Genomic DNA, 14,074 nt, shown 5'->3' with positions numbered 1-14,074 from the left:
AATCGCAAAATTCTATTGTTGAAGCATTCAAAATCACGTTTTGCCGTTTTTGGTAATAATCGTGAATATCATAACTCCTTGTTCTAAGCCTTTCCATTTGTTTTATTTCAGGAAATGGCTCCCCGTACTCGTGCTGAAATACCCAAACGTATGCGTGAACTCGCCCTTAGCGACCACGAAATTGCGATGGCACATCTTAGAGCGCAACTTTATGAGGAACAAAAAAAATATCACGATCAATTGTTAGCCAAAGACTTGGTATATGAAAACTTGAAGAAGGAAAAACAAGAACTAGAAGATATCAAAGACCATCTTCAGGCTGAAGTGCAAAGGTTTGCTTATTATCTTAACTCAGAAGAAAAACAACACGAAATGCCCAAGAACAAACTAGAGGCTTCCCAAACAATAGCCCTTGAAATGGATGGATTACGCCAACGAATGTTAGAGGAATCCCAAGCACTACAGTCTCAGATTTAACAAATGTTGCTAATGGAAAAACAACGCCGTCAGCAAGATGAGGCAACCATTCAAGAACTGCAGAATTCGATGCAGAATTCGACTATGCAAAATGAACAATTACAGAATCATGTTCATCATCTTGAGGATGCCATCATTATGGCATTGGAGCCGGAAGTAGAACCGGTAGAAGAACAGATGGAAGACGAAATACTAGGAGATGAAGAGATTTTAGATGATTGAGTATTTAGTGTCGTGATTATTTGTAATAAGGATTTATAATCCATTTCCTTTCTTTTGTACTTCTTATCTTTGCACTATTGAAAACTTTGATTTGTATTGCTTTTCCTTTTCATTGGAATCAATAAAAAGTTTATTTGATCTATTCCTTGATTGATTTCAAATTTGAGATAATCTTCAATATTTTTGTACATAATTATTCAAACCTCTTAGAAATTCTCATGCGTGTAGGAAATGGCAGAGAGACCCCATCGTAGCAACCGCAACCCGCGATATTCCAATCGCAACAATGATTGCAACAACAATAACAACGAAGATACACCACCACCAGCAAGAGTTGGCCTTAGCAGAGAAGATTTAATGGCCATAGCAACCATTGTGGCAACAACCCTCCTAGGAATGAGCCATTTAAATACCAACACTAATCAGCCACCACCACCTCCACCATTGAATGGAAACAAACACCATTATGAATCTCTTCGGAGGAATCGAGTCCCAACGTTTGACTGCAACCCTGACCCAGAAGTTGGTCAAGGCTGGCTCAAGAATATTGAGACACAGCTCCAATTGCTCGAAGTGCCAAATGAACTAAAAGTGGCTGTGGTGACACCATTCCTAGAAGAAAAGGCGGCCAAATGGTGGGAGACAATCTCAGCAAATATGACAGAAGTCGGACCAATCACATGGCAAAGATTTCGAGAAGCATTCTTGAAACAATTGCAAGGCCCGAGATTTTGATTACCGTAATATGAAACTATTGGGTGATAATTGATGTGATTATAGAAGGGAAGGATCAGACCGGAAAAGACGGAGTAAAACACGACAAATGTGCGAGGACAGTATACCTCGCGCATATGCGCGACACAGATGCGCGCATATGCGCGAGATGGGCAGAGCACCTCGCACATATGCGCGAAGAGTGGGCACGCATATGTGCGAGTTGTGTGGAAAGGATTGTGCGTGACCAGAAGGTCTCGCGCATATGCGCGGCATGTGTGCGCGCATATGCGCGAGCCATCCAATAGCTAATTTTCCGGATAGAACTTCCGGCGCATATGCGCGGGGCTTTGGCGCGCATATGCGCGCGGCATGCAGCATGGAAATGAGCCACTTGTTCACGGTATGCGTTGGGATATATATATATATATATATATATATATATATGATTCATTTCCTTCGTTCCTTCAGCTGAAAACCGAGGAAATCTCAAGGAAAAGCTTCAAGTTTCCTCAAGGCTTAGAAATTCGATTTGATACGATCCGACTATCAGAATTTAAATCTGGACATGGTACTGTACTCCTCTCGTCGACAGCTACAACTGGATGTAAGTTTTATCAAATTCTGATATCTTTTGAAATTGTGATATTGGGGGAATTATGATTTGACTGATATATTGTGTTCTGGGTATACTGATCAGTATATAATTGAACTCAGATCGAAGAACGGACTGTTTATATAACTGTTATGATTTTCTGAAGCGATATGATTGAGATTGTGCAGATTTGATATTTTGACATGTTATTATTGGAGATTATGATTCATATTGATATCGATTATGAGTTGTGGTATTATATCTGTGATATTGAGATTGACGGGGTTATCAAGACTGTATTGTTATGCCGTCGAAACATCAGCAGATTGATTTTGATCAGATTCAGGATTGATTGAGATTGTATCATGATATCGTTGATATGGATCAGATTATGTTTGATTCGAGTATTGATCAGAACCGGTCTTGAATTGAGTTATACATTGATACAGTGTATTCGATATTGTTATTGCCAGATTGATTTGACAGGCAGTGAGTTCGAGACTTCTACAGAGTCAGATCGACAGAACGAAACGAAAGTTATAAATTGATGTTGATACGGGGTTGCACAACTCGAGTCCGATTCGGCTTGAGTTTCCCAAAATCACATACTTTATCTTATTGCATTGATGTTTACAATTGATGTGATTGATATCTTTGGTCTATTGATTTATGTATTGAGTCATAGGCTGATGCGCCTAGTCGTAGATGATTGATCTCGTGACAGAGGCACCAGATAGTGATGGAATCGTCACTGGGCCATTGCACATTGTCACAGAGGTTTGGCAGGATATACCGAGGCTGATGTGCCTAGATGGTTGGCCGATATGCCTAGTCTGTGGCTGATTCGCCAAGACACGGGATGTTTGGTTATATCGAAGTGGATAGAATTGGAGTTTCTTCTATTACTGATGTTCGATATGGAAAGAGCCAAAGTCCGTGAATAAGAACGTACCATCACCCCGATCGGGAGTGTAGGTGGGTGTATGTTCTTATTACGATCGGGATCCCTAGATTAGGATGAGTCGAGTCAGAGTCTAGGAATCACGGAGTGTGATTCGGAGTTTGTATTGATTCACGTTTCTTATTTTGATACATGTTATGAATATCTGTTTCATGCTGTTATATCTGTTTATATGAAATGCATGTATACATGATTTATACTGGGAATGTAATTCTCACCGGAGTTATCCGGCTGTTGTCTTGTTTGTATGTGTGCATGACAACAGGTGGGACAGGATCAGGAAGAGGATGAGAGATTATAGTTAGCATGGAGATCCGGGCCCAGAAGCAGAATAGGATTCAGCACTGGATGTATAGTCATTGAACCTAGTTGAGATAGATACATGTAGTACAATTTGATATATATGATGTTCATGACTCGATGATTATCGAAATGAACGGAGTGATTCCTTATATATATTAGTTGATTTACTAAGATGAAGTGTATCATTGACTGATTTTCCAGTGACAGGAGAGTTTCTAAAGTCATCTCAGATGAACTTCCGGGTTTGCCTTTAATCTGGAATATTGATTTCAGTCTTGACTTGATATCAGGTACTGTTATTACTTTTAGAAATTCGTACCGATTGGTATTGATTGAATTGAAAGATTTGAAAGATCGAATAGCAGATTCATTAACCGAGAGTTGCATCTGATTGAATGTTTCTCGTTAGGGATGTATCAGTTATAGTGGTGAGTTGATAAACTCTGTGTTCAGAATATTTGATAATTATCTGATTTATTTATCTATGGTATTCTGGTCTATTCGAAGATTATGACTGCTTTTGTTGAATATCTGAGTATTGTATTGAATATTCTGGGAACTGAAAAGTTGTATACAACAACTGTTGAAATGTGCATATTGACTAAGACAGATTGTGTTCAGGGTTTGTTATATCTGAAGATGATATATCTATTGATTCTAGCACAGTTGAGACCGCGATCAGTTGGCCGAGACTGATATCAGTGTCAGAAACTTGTAGTTGCATGAGTTAGGAGGCTACTGTATCTGATTGTTATTCTGAATTGCTTGAGAATGATTATTTTCTGCAGCAGTATTTGATACAGATTGTATACAGTTGAGACTCGATACCGTTCAAGCAAAACCAGAACTGATTTTGGAAGTTAAAACAGTTCAGAAAGTTGATCAGAATGGGCAGGACTTGATTATCGATAGTCAGAACAGGGTATCCATCAGAATAGCAGGTAAATGATACTGCGTTGTATGTGAATAACCGATGGGTTGTGCCAGATATTTCGGATTTGAAATAGTTAATGTTGTCAGAAATACGCAAGAGTTTATTTAATATTCGTCCTGATAGCAGAAAGATATATGATAATTTGAAAAGACAGCTTTGATAGAAACAGATGAGATTAGATGTGGCAGAGTTTGCACTGAAGTATCTGAATTGCCGATAGATAAAGACAGAAAGAATGAACCTAGGAGATTGGTTATATAGCTTATCGATTTCTGAATGGGAAGGGGATTACATTTCCAGGGATATCGTGACAAAGCTACTACAATACTTCCGGGATTGAGTATTGATTGAGTTAGGAATGACAGGCTGACCCAGTCTGCGAGTGCTAGCTCGTACATGAAGATGTACCAATATGATTATATTACTAAGATTTCTGTCAGAAAAGTGATCAGATTACACAAAGTGTCGAGAATTGATTATATCAGACCATGATTTTGGTTGACATTGCACGGTTGGCGAGAAGTACAGCAAGAGTAGGTACGAGATTATATATGATTATTGCATGACGGACAGTCAGAGTGGGTTATCCGGATTTTGTAGTATATGCTTAGAGTTATAATGCTTGATTTTAGCACTAGTTGGCAGGATTTATGTCATGTCATGAGTTTTCCTACAACAACAGCTATCAGACGAATATCGAGATGGCACCATTTGAAACGTTGTACGGTAAGAAGTGCAGGTTCCCTCTTTAGTGGGATGATATCTCTGAGGTTCCTGAGATTGGACCTGATATGATCAGAGATACAACTGAGGAAGTGAAGCTGATTTAAAAGAAAATGAAGACAGCTCAGAATAGATAGACTAAGCAAACCAATGTCGGATGATGACCGTTGGTATTTGAGACAGAAGATTACATATTGAAATTGACTGGGATTAAACAGATTTGATAACAGCTGTTGCTGTTGATTTGCTATGAGCTGTTGACTGGTATATACGGATGTTGTATAGCCAATATTTTGAGATTGATTTTGTTCAGAGTTATTTCGAGTTATATTATGATATTATATTCTTGAAGTATTACTCCAGAATGGAATCAGAATCAATAGAATAAAGATAGTTCGGAACGAAAACTATTCCGTTGTTGAAAGTTCAAAGGAATGGTTAGGACTTCTAGGAAGCTCTTTAGAAGACAGAATCTGGAATGAAATAAAGACTCTAGAATTGTTTCAGTGGGGTAAGTTTTCTTTTAGCTTCTGTATATATATATCTCCTTCTTTTATCAGATTTGGTATCTGATATGATTACCTGTGATATACAAGTTGATTGCCTGTGATTTCGGGGACGAAATCGTATCTTAGGGGGGGAGAAATGTAATGCCCGAGATTTTATCTTAATAATTTTGAGTTATAATGTATTATGATTAAGGGAATGGAAGAACAGATATGGAGAAGCGACGTTGCAATTTGAATTTAGTTGCAAAGTATAGTGTTGGAGTAGAAAGACCAGTGCACCCGCGGTAAAAGAACAAGCGCACCCGCGGTGGTTCTCTTGAAATTTTGGAGTTGGTACAGTAGAGTCACCGCACCCGCGGTCAAAAATGCACCGCACCCGCGATCGTGCCTTCTGAAATTTTGGAAGTAGTACAGCACGCTCAGCGCACCCGCGGTCCAAGGGCTAGCGCACCCGCGGTGTGACGTGCAGCATGAACATGAAGCCACGTTTCTTGAGCCATGCATGATATATATTACCAATTTCGTTCCTTCATTCAGATTCAGCAGAAAGGAAGAACGGAAGCTCCAAGTTCTTAGGCAATTGATTTGTGATTACGAGAAATCCGTCTGTCTGATTTGTAATCTGACTTCAGTACTGAGTTCCTAGCGACGATAGCTACAACAGGACGTAAGTTTTATTGAATTCTGGTATTATTTGAAATTATGATATTGGGGGAATTGTGATTTGACTGATATATTGTGTTCTGGGTATACTAATTAGTATATAACTGAAGATAGATCGAAGAACGGGCTGTGTATGTAATTGTTATGATATTTTGAAGTAATATGATCGAGATTGTACAGATTTGATATCATGACCTATTCTTATTGAAGATTATGATTCCTATTGATATCGATTATGAATTATAGGATTATTTCTGTGATGTTGAGATTGACGGGGCGATCAGGACTGTATTATTATGCCATTGAAACATCAGTAGATTGATTGTGATCAGATTCAATATTGATTGAGATTGTATCATGATATCGTTGATATGGATCAGATTATGTTTGATATGATTATTGATCGGAACAGGTTTTGAATTGAGTTATACATTGATACAGTATATTCGATATGATTCTTTCAGATTTGATATGGACAGATTTGACTTCGAGACTTCGACTTCGTCAGATCAAGAAGACAAAGGTATAAGTCAATGTGGTATTGGGAGATCGACTCAATTAGGATATACTTGAGTTTCTCTAAATCACATACTTATTGTTATTATATGCTTTGATTTGATTTGATATGCTTGTTCTATTGACTTATAGAAAGCACGTATTAGATGAGTATTAGACGAGTGATCTTGTGACAGAAGTGCCTGATAGTGGTGGGATCGCCACGGGCACATTGCACGATGTCACAGGATAGTGAATTGGCGATAGTGCCAAAGTCTGTGACGGATAGGTCAAGACACTGGATGTTTGGTTATATCGACGTGGATAGAATTGGAGTTTCTTCTATTACTGTTGGTCGATATAGGAATACCAACATCTGGAAACCGGGATCCCTAAGTCTAGTATGAGCCGTGGAGTCACGAGTATGATTTACGATTTCATATTGATTATGTTTCGGATTTGATACATGTTACTGATATTTGTTACATGCTTTTACATTGTTTATATGATTGCATGTTTCATTGATTTATACTGGGATTTTATTCTCACCGGAGTTATCCGGCTGTTGTCGTGTTTGTATGTGTGCATGACAACAGGTGGGACAGGTTCAGGGTCGAGGAGATGAAGATAGATCGTGATTAGAGTGGAGACTACGGACTTGGATTAGAGATAGGGTTTGGACACTTGACATTTAGTTGTTAAACCTTAGTTTAATGATTGTATATATATTACAAGACTTGTACTTTAATACTGATATGCATATTAGATTGAATCCCATTACATTCCGCATTAAAAAAAAAAGAAAAAGAAATTTAGACCCTGTTTATTATAATTGATTAAATTGTCCTAATGATGATTCAGAGTATATTTAGCGTCCGGGTCCCCACACGAGGGGTGAGGACAAATGAGCTGGCTCGGACTGCACGGAGTCTAAACCCGAGGACCGCCTACGTTTTTAAGAAATTTATGCATGTTGATTCAAATACCCTGATTTTCACGAGATTGCTTTACGATGTTTAAACGTTTACTTTTTTTTGTAAACTTGGTTTGTAATCATTTTTTTGCAAATATTTTGGACGAGCAGTTTATGTTTATCGTAATTTGAAGGACTAATATTTATTTCAGAAAATTTTTACTTTTACGCAAATTTAAATTAGTTTAAAAATACGGTACGTTACAGGTCTCTGGTTATACTCTACCGCTTTCCAATCCTGATCAACACTCGGTCATACTTTATCGGGGTGGAGAGATCCCCGGACACGTTCTCTGGCCTCCAAACCAGTTCATATTTGGTCACAAGACAATTAGCATACCTCAAAACATAAAATATTTTCTTTTGCATGTCGAACATACTTATATAGCATTGAGGGATTCGTTGGATCTCGCTTGGGCTACTGCTACACATGCTAACACGTATTACAAACAACTCAAATTTCATAACTTAATCATACCAATCAACTCACCACCGAAGTAAATAAATAACTTATGAATTTCTAGACCACTTGGGACTTGACCATGTTAAACATCATACTAAACCATGACATCGAACCCCGAACAAAATCCTGATGTGAAGTATGAACATTTCCCAAGCAATTGAAAACTCGAACCCCATTTAAAAATTGACTCAAAGATTCCCATTCAAGACTCGTAACACTTAGTCTAACCCTCATCAAGTTTGGACATATAGATGTATTAGTACCGAAAGGAAGCAATAGCATCTTGAACTCGAAGCCCGAAGATACCAGAACCAGAGCCTAGGCGCTGAGGAGTAACGCTGCAGCGCCAGTCTAGCGCCTAGGCGCCTTCTCCAGCGCTGCGGCGCTGCCCTGCACGAACTAGCAGTAGTACAGCGCTCCAAATTCAGCGCTGCGGCACTAACTCTACGCGAACTAATCCCCAAAAATGTCATCTTCTACCCATTTGCTTTCCTCTGACTTCTAATGCAACCAAACCCATACCCACTCGAAACAAAACATCGAAAGACGTCTGATCGCAACACATGACATATCCTAACATAGCAATGACCACTCGACGATTCCCAACAAAGCCTGCAACCACATAAACTCAAGAAACTTGAAGAACATATTTTTAAAAACGTCACAAATTGAGCAGTCACACGAAAATGATCATAACTCACTCGTTTTGCATCCAAAAATTACGAATTTACTGTCAAATCAAAGGTATCGAAGAGTACTTACGTTTTATATTTTGAATGTTTTTCCATAAAGTCTACTGAAAATTCACAGTACTCGAAATGACAGCAGATTCGGTTTTGAGATCTAAAATTTTGATCCAAAATCATTTCAAACTTTTTTGCTCAAACTTTTGCACAACATGCATGGATTTTTCATACAATATGCATCAAAATATTTATTATGACAAGATCGATGCGAAAAACGAAATATTATACATGCCTTTGCGATTAAACGCTGGAAGATGACGAATACCGGTGTGGTGGAATACGGAAGATGATCGGGAGATGATTGCTGCACGTTTTCTTGCTCGAAAATGAGTGAAAATCTTCAGAAGTTTGCAAGGAAGGGATGGCTGCTGAAATAACCTAAGAACCCTAGGTTTTTCTCTCAAAATGAAATGAAATACAAGAGAATTATGTGTGTGAGTGTGTGTAGCCGCTTAGTGTGTGTAGGTGTGTGTAACATGTGTGTGTGGTTAATTAGGGGAAATATTGCTTAATAAATTAATTAACATGCTAATTAAAATACTAACCCAATACTAACTTTACTAAAATCCCCTAATAAAAAAATAAAATACACATGTGATAAACTTTAAAAGTTTAAAATCTTAAAATCACCTAATAAACTAAATTAAGCTTTTAAATGCTTAAATTCCAAATATTAATTAAAATAACAATTTTTTGGCTTGAAATAAAATAATACATTTCCGCAAAATCGCCTAAATCGTTGCCGGTCTCTTTTTCCCGATCCCGCATCGAATATTCGCCTGAAACATACAACTCAAGAAAATATTTTAACGTGTATCACAATAAACATGTAACAATTTAAATCATTTTGTAAATCATGCATGGTTTAAAAAAATCATTTTAAAAATTTAAGTAAATAATTTTAACCATTTAATAAATGCAAGAGTTTACGTGTACTGATTTTGGGCTCTACACGTACTCTGGTACACAATATTATTACTTGACATCGTGCACTTGCGATTATTTCGAGTTTAAATTTTATAAATTTTATTAAGGATTTTATAGTGCAAGTTTTTCTCGATCAAAATTTCATCCTCGAAATTAAAAGTTACCGAATAACTTTTGGTAGTGATTCCTCATGTCTGTCTCGGTCTCCCAAGTAGCTTTCTCCTCCGAAAAATTTAGCCACTTGACTTTGACCGTTTGAATAACCTCATTCTGAAGCCTTCTTTCTTGCCTATCCAGAAAGTATAGGCCTTTCCTCGTATGATATTCAGAGCCAACTGGTGATGCTCATGATTTAGTACATGTGAAGGATTCGACATGTGCTTTCGCAGCATCGAGATATAGAACATATTATGCACTCCAGCTAGCATTGGTGGCAACACCACTCTATAAGCCAATGTTCATATCTTCTCTTGAATTTCAAAAGGTCCTATGACTCTCGAACTGAGTTTACTTTCTTGCCAAATCTCATAACACCCTTCGTAGGTGCTACTTTCAAAAATACGTGGTTACTCACTACAACCTCTAGCTCATTTCGTCGGTTATCAGCGTAGCTTTTCTGTTGGCTTTGAGCAGCTTCATCCTATCTCAGATTTTGACTACAAGCTCTGTTGTCTGTTTAATCAAGTCCGGACCGAATTACCCTCTTTCACCAATCTCGTCCCAATGTATCGGTGTTATACATTTCCTCCCATAAAGTTCCTCGTAAGGAGCCATACCTATATACGACTGGTAGCTATTTCTATAGGTGAACTCCACTAGATGTAACTTCGGTTCCCAACTTCCTTGGAAATCGATCACACAAGCTCGAAGTAAGTCCTCCAAAATTTGAATCACCCTTTTGGACTGACCATCGGTTTGAGGATGAAACACGGTACCAAACAACAACTTCATTCCCATCGCAGAATACAGACTCTTCCAGAAGGACGACGTGAACCTCGGATCTCTGTCCAAAACAATAGATATTGGAATTCCATGCAGTCGGACTATCTCTCGATATACAGCTCTGCGTTCTATGTCATAGTGAATGTCATCTTAATAGGTACAAAGTGCGCTGATTTCGTAAGATGATAAACTATCACCAAATGGTATTGAATCCTCTGATAGTTCTTGGCAATCCCACTACAAAGTCCATCGATATATTTTCCCATTTTCACTCGGTTATAAGAAGTGGCTTAAGCTTCCCTGCTAGCCTCTAATGTTTTGCCTTAAGTTGCGGGCATGTCAAACACTCGGACACAAAACATAAGATGTCTCGTTTCATGCCCGGCCACCAATACAGTGACAGCGAATCCTTATACATCTTTGTACTTTCAGGATGAATGGAGTACGGAGTATTATGGGTTTTCTTCAAAACACCTTTTCTTAGTGAATCATCACTAGGAACCCATAATCGATCTCGATATCGAACTATATCATTCTCCTCGGAATACAGCTTCTGTGGGGACCCGGACGCTAATCATCTTCTTAATCATTTTTGGGATTTAATTATCAATTAAGATAAACAGGGTCTAAATTTTTTTCTTTTACAATACAAGGGCGGAACGTAATGGAATTTAATTAATATACATATCAGTATAAAAATACAATTCTGTACAATAAACATTCAGACTAGACTAAGGTTCAACTACTAGATTTCAAGTATTAGAACCATATCTACAACGAGTCCGGAATCACCACGCTAAACTTGTCCTCTCTCATCAACTTCTTGACCCCGATCATGTCCCACCTGTTGTCATGCACACACACATACAAACAAGACAACAGCTGGATAACTCCGGTGAGAATAAATCCCAGTATAAACAATGTGTACATGCCATGGTATAATAAAGCATGAAACAGATATCACTACATGTATCATAATCTGACAATGCGAATCGATATCAAACTGTAAATAAAACATGAATTGTAATCTACGAAACATAAATTATACAATCTGTAATTCAACTCATGACTCGGCATCTCAAACTCGACTCATCTCTCATCTAATCTAGAGATCACGGTGAATAAGAACGTAACAGGTCTCCCACCTACTACTACCGGTCACGGTGGCGGTACGTTCTTATTTCTGGACTTTGGTCTAGTCTATATCGAATAATCTGTAATAAGGATGCTATCTGTATCTAAAGCATCTCAATATACCAAACGTCCAGTGTCTTGGCATGTCTGTCCAAGACTAACCCTATTCTGACAATGTGCAATGGGCCAGTGACTCCTCTGTCATAGTCTAGCCCCTCTGTCAGTGACTCTCACTCAATAGCTCTCTGCTTTCTACTTTCTAATTCAATAGAATAAACATAATCATTAAAACACAAAGGTATAAAAACAATACCATACAAGTATGTGGTTTAGGGAAACTCGAGTTAAATCTAACTCAAGTCGAACTCCCAGTTAACATCGATTTATACCTTTCTCTTCTCGATCTGACGAAGTCGAAGTTTCGGATTCAAATCTGTCCATTCCCAATCTGGCAATGACAATCGAATAGGTATAATATCAGTAAACAACTCAATTCATTACCTGTTCTGATCAATACTCAAATCAACACATAATCTGATCAATGTCAATAACATAACAGTACAATCTCATTCAATACTGAATCTGATCAATATCAATCTACTGATTTGACGGCATAACGGCGTACTCTCGCGATACCGACTAATTCAACAACAATACTCCATAACACAATTCATAACACAATCATATACATCGCATAACCCTTAAAATTCTTTATAATCTCCATCAATCTAGGCTGGAATTTCATAACAATAGCATAGGATATTATTTCATCGATCCGGTTGCATTTCTTCAATGGTTAGGATCTCAAGCACATATCATAGAGCTCACATCATAATTCTTCCAACACATAAATATCAAAACATGCTGGAAAGATATAAAAAGTATACCCTTTTTAAACCCTTGTCAAGAGGAACAAGAATCTTGTCTCGGATCGAAATTCGGATATGTAATTCTTGCACAACTCAAAGTCTACTATGAAGAAAGCTTGAGGGAATTCCTAAACTTGCTCTCGGTTCTTAGCTGCTGGAAGTGAAGAATTGAAGGAGAAGGATACACATATACCTCATATGCCATGTGTAGATATAATAGTGTTGCTGGATATTACGCACCGAGGCACCGCGGGTGCGCTCACGGCATCCCCTTCTAATTTTCCATAATAAACGACCGCGGGGGCGTTCAGTTATGGACCGCGGGTGCGCTCACCCTATTGTTGCAACATCATACCTTACTGCCCACCTATACCGCGGGTGCGGTCGATAATGTGGCGCGGGTGCGGTAGTACTTGTACTCAAAACCCAAATTTCTGCCCTTATACCGCAGGAGCGGTATAAATACAGGCGCAGGTGCGGTCTCCTTTCCATGCAACCCTTCATAACTTCATGTAACCAACCTACAATCTCGGGCATTACATTTCTCCCCCTCTTAGATATGAGTTCGTCCTCGAACTCGCAGGCAATTAAATCAGATATATATAAAATTTATAATAGAGGTTAATCAGAAACTCATCTCAATGAAATCATTTTAAAATCTCAATCTCATATCAGATTCTGTCTTTCAGATAGTCTCTTTGATATTCTGACAATCTTATTGTGTTTTCAACAACGTAATAATCTTCATTCTGAAACATCTGCCTTTTACGGATCTTTGATTCCAAACTGGAATAATAAATCAAGAAGTATAATATCATAATATCTTTCGAATTAACTCTGACAAATTCAATCTCACAATACTGGCTATACAACATCCGTATATACCAATTAACAGCTCATAACAAATCAACACTATCAGCTGTTATCGAATCTGTTTAACCTAGTCAAAGATATATTCAATCTTCGGCCTCAAATATCAGCAGTCATCGTCTGACGTTGGCATATTTAGTCTGTTTATTCTGAGCCGTTTTCATTCTCTTCTGAATCAGCTACATTTTCTTTGCTATATCTTCGACCGTATCAGATCCTATCTCAGGTATCTTCGAGATATTATCCTTATACAAAGGGAAGCTGGACTCCTTACGGTACAATGCCTCGTTTGCAACTATCTCATTACTCATCTGATAGCTATTGTTGTACAATAATACATAAAGTGACAATACATCGTGTCAACTAGTGCTAACATCCAGCATTATAGTTCCACAAATATCCTCCCATATCCGGATAGTCCACTCTGACTATCTGTCAGTCTGTGGTTACTATGTGAAAGAGCTCATGGTATATTCTGCCATAAGTACAAAATCAATCAAAAATCATAATCTGATATAATCTACTTCGGCATTCTGTTCAATTTGATCATTTCT

The sequence above is a fragment of the Primulina tabacum genome, chromosome 15 (genome assembly GCF_025594145.1).
Source record: "Primulina tabacum isolate GXHZ01 chromosome 15, ASM2559414v2, whole genome shotgun sequence".
In the NCBI taxonomy this organism is placed as follows: domain Eukaryota; kingdom Viridiplantae; phylum Streptophyta; class Magnoliopsida; order Lamiales; family Gesneriaceae; genus Primulina; species Primulina tabacum.
Note: the sequence above shows the minus strand (reverse complement) of the source record.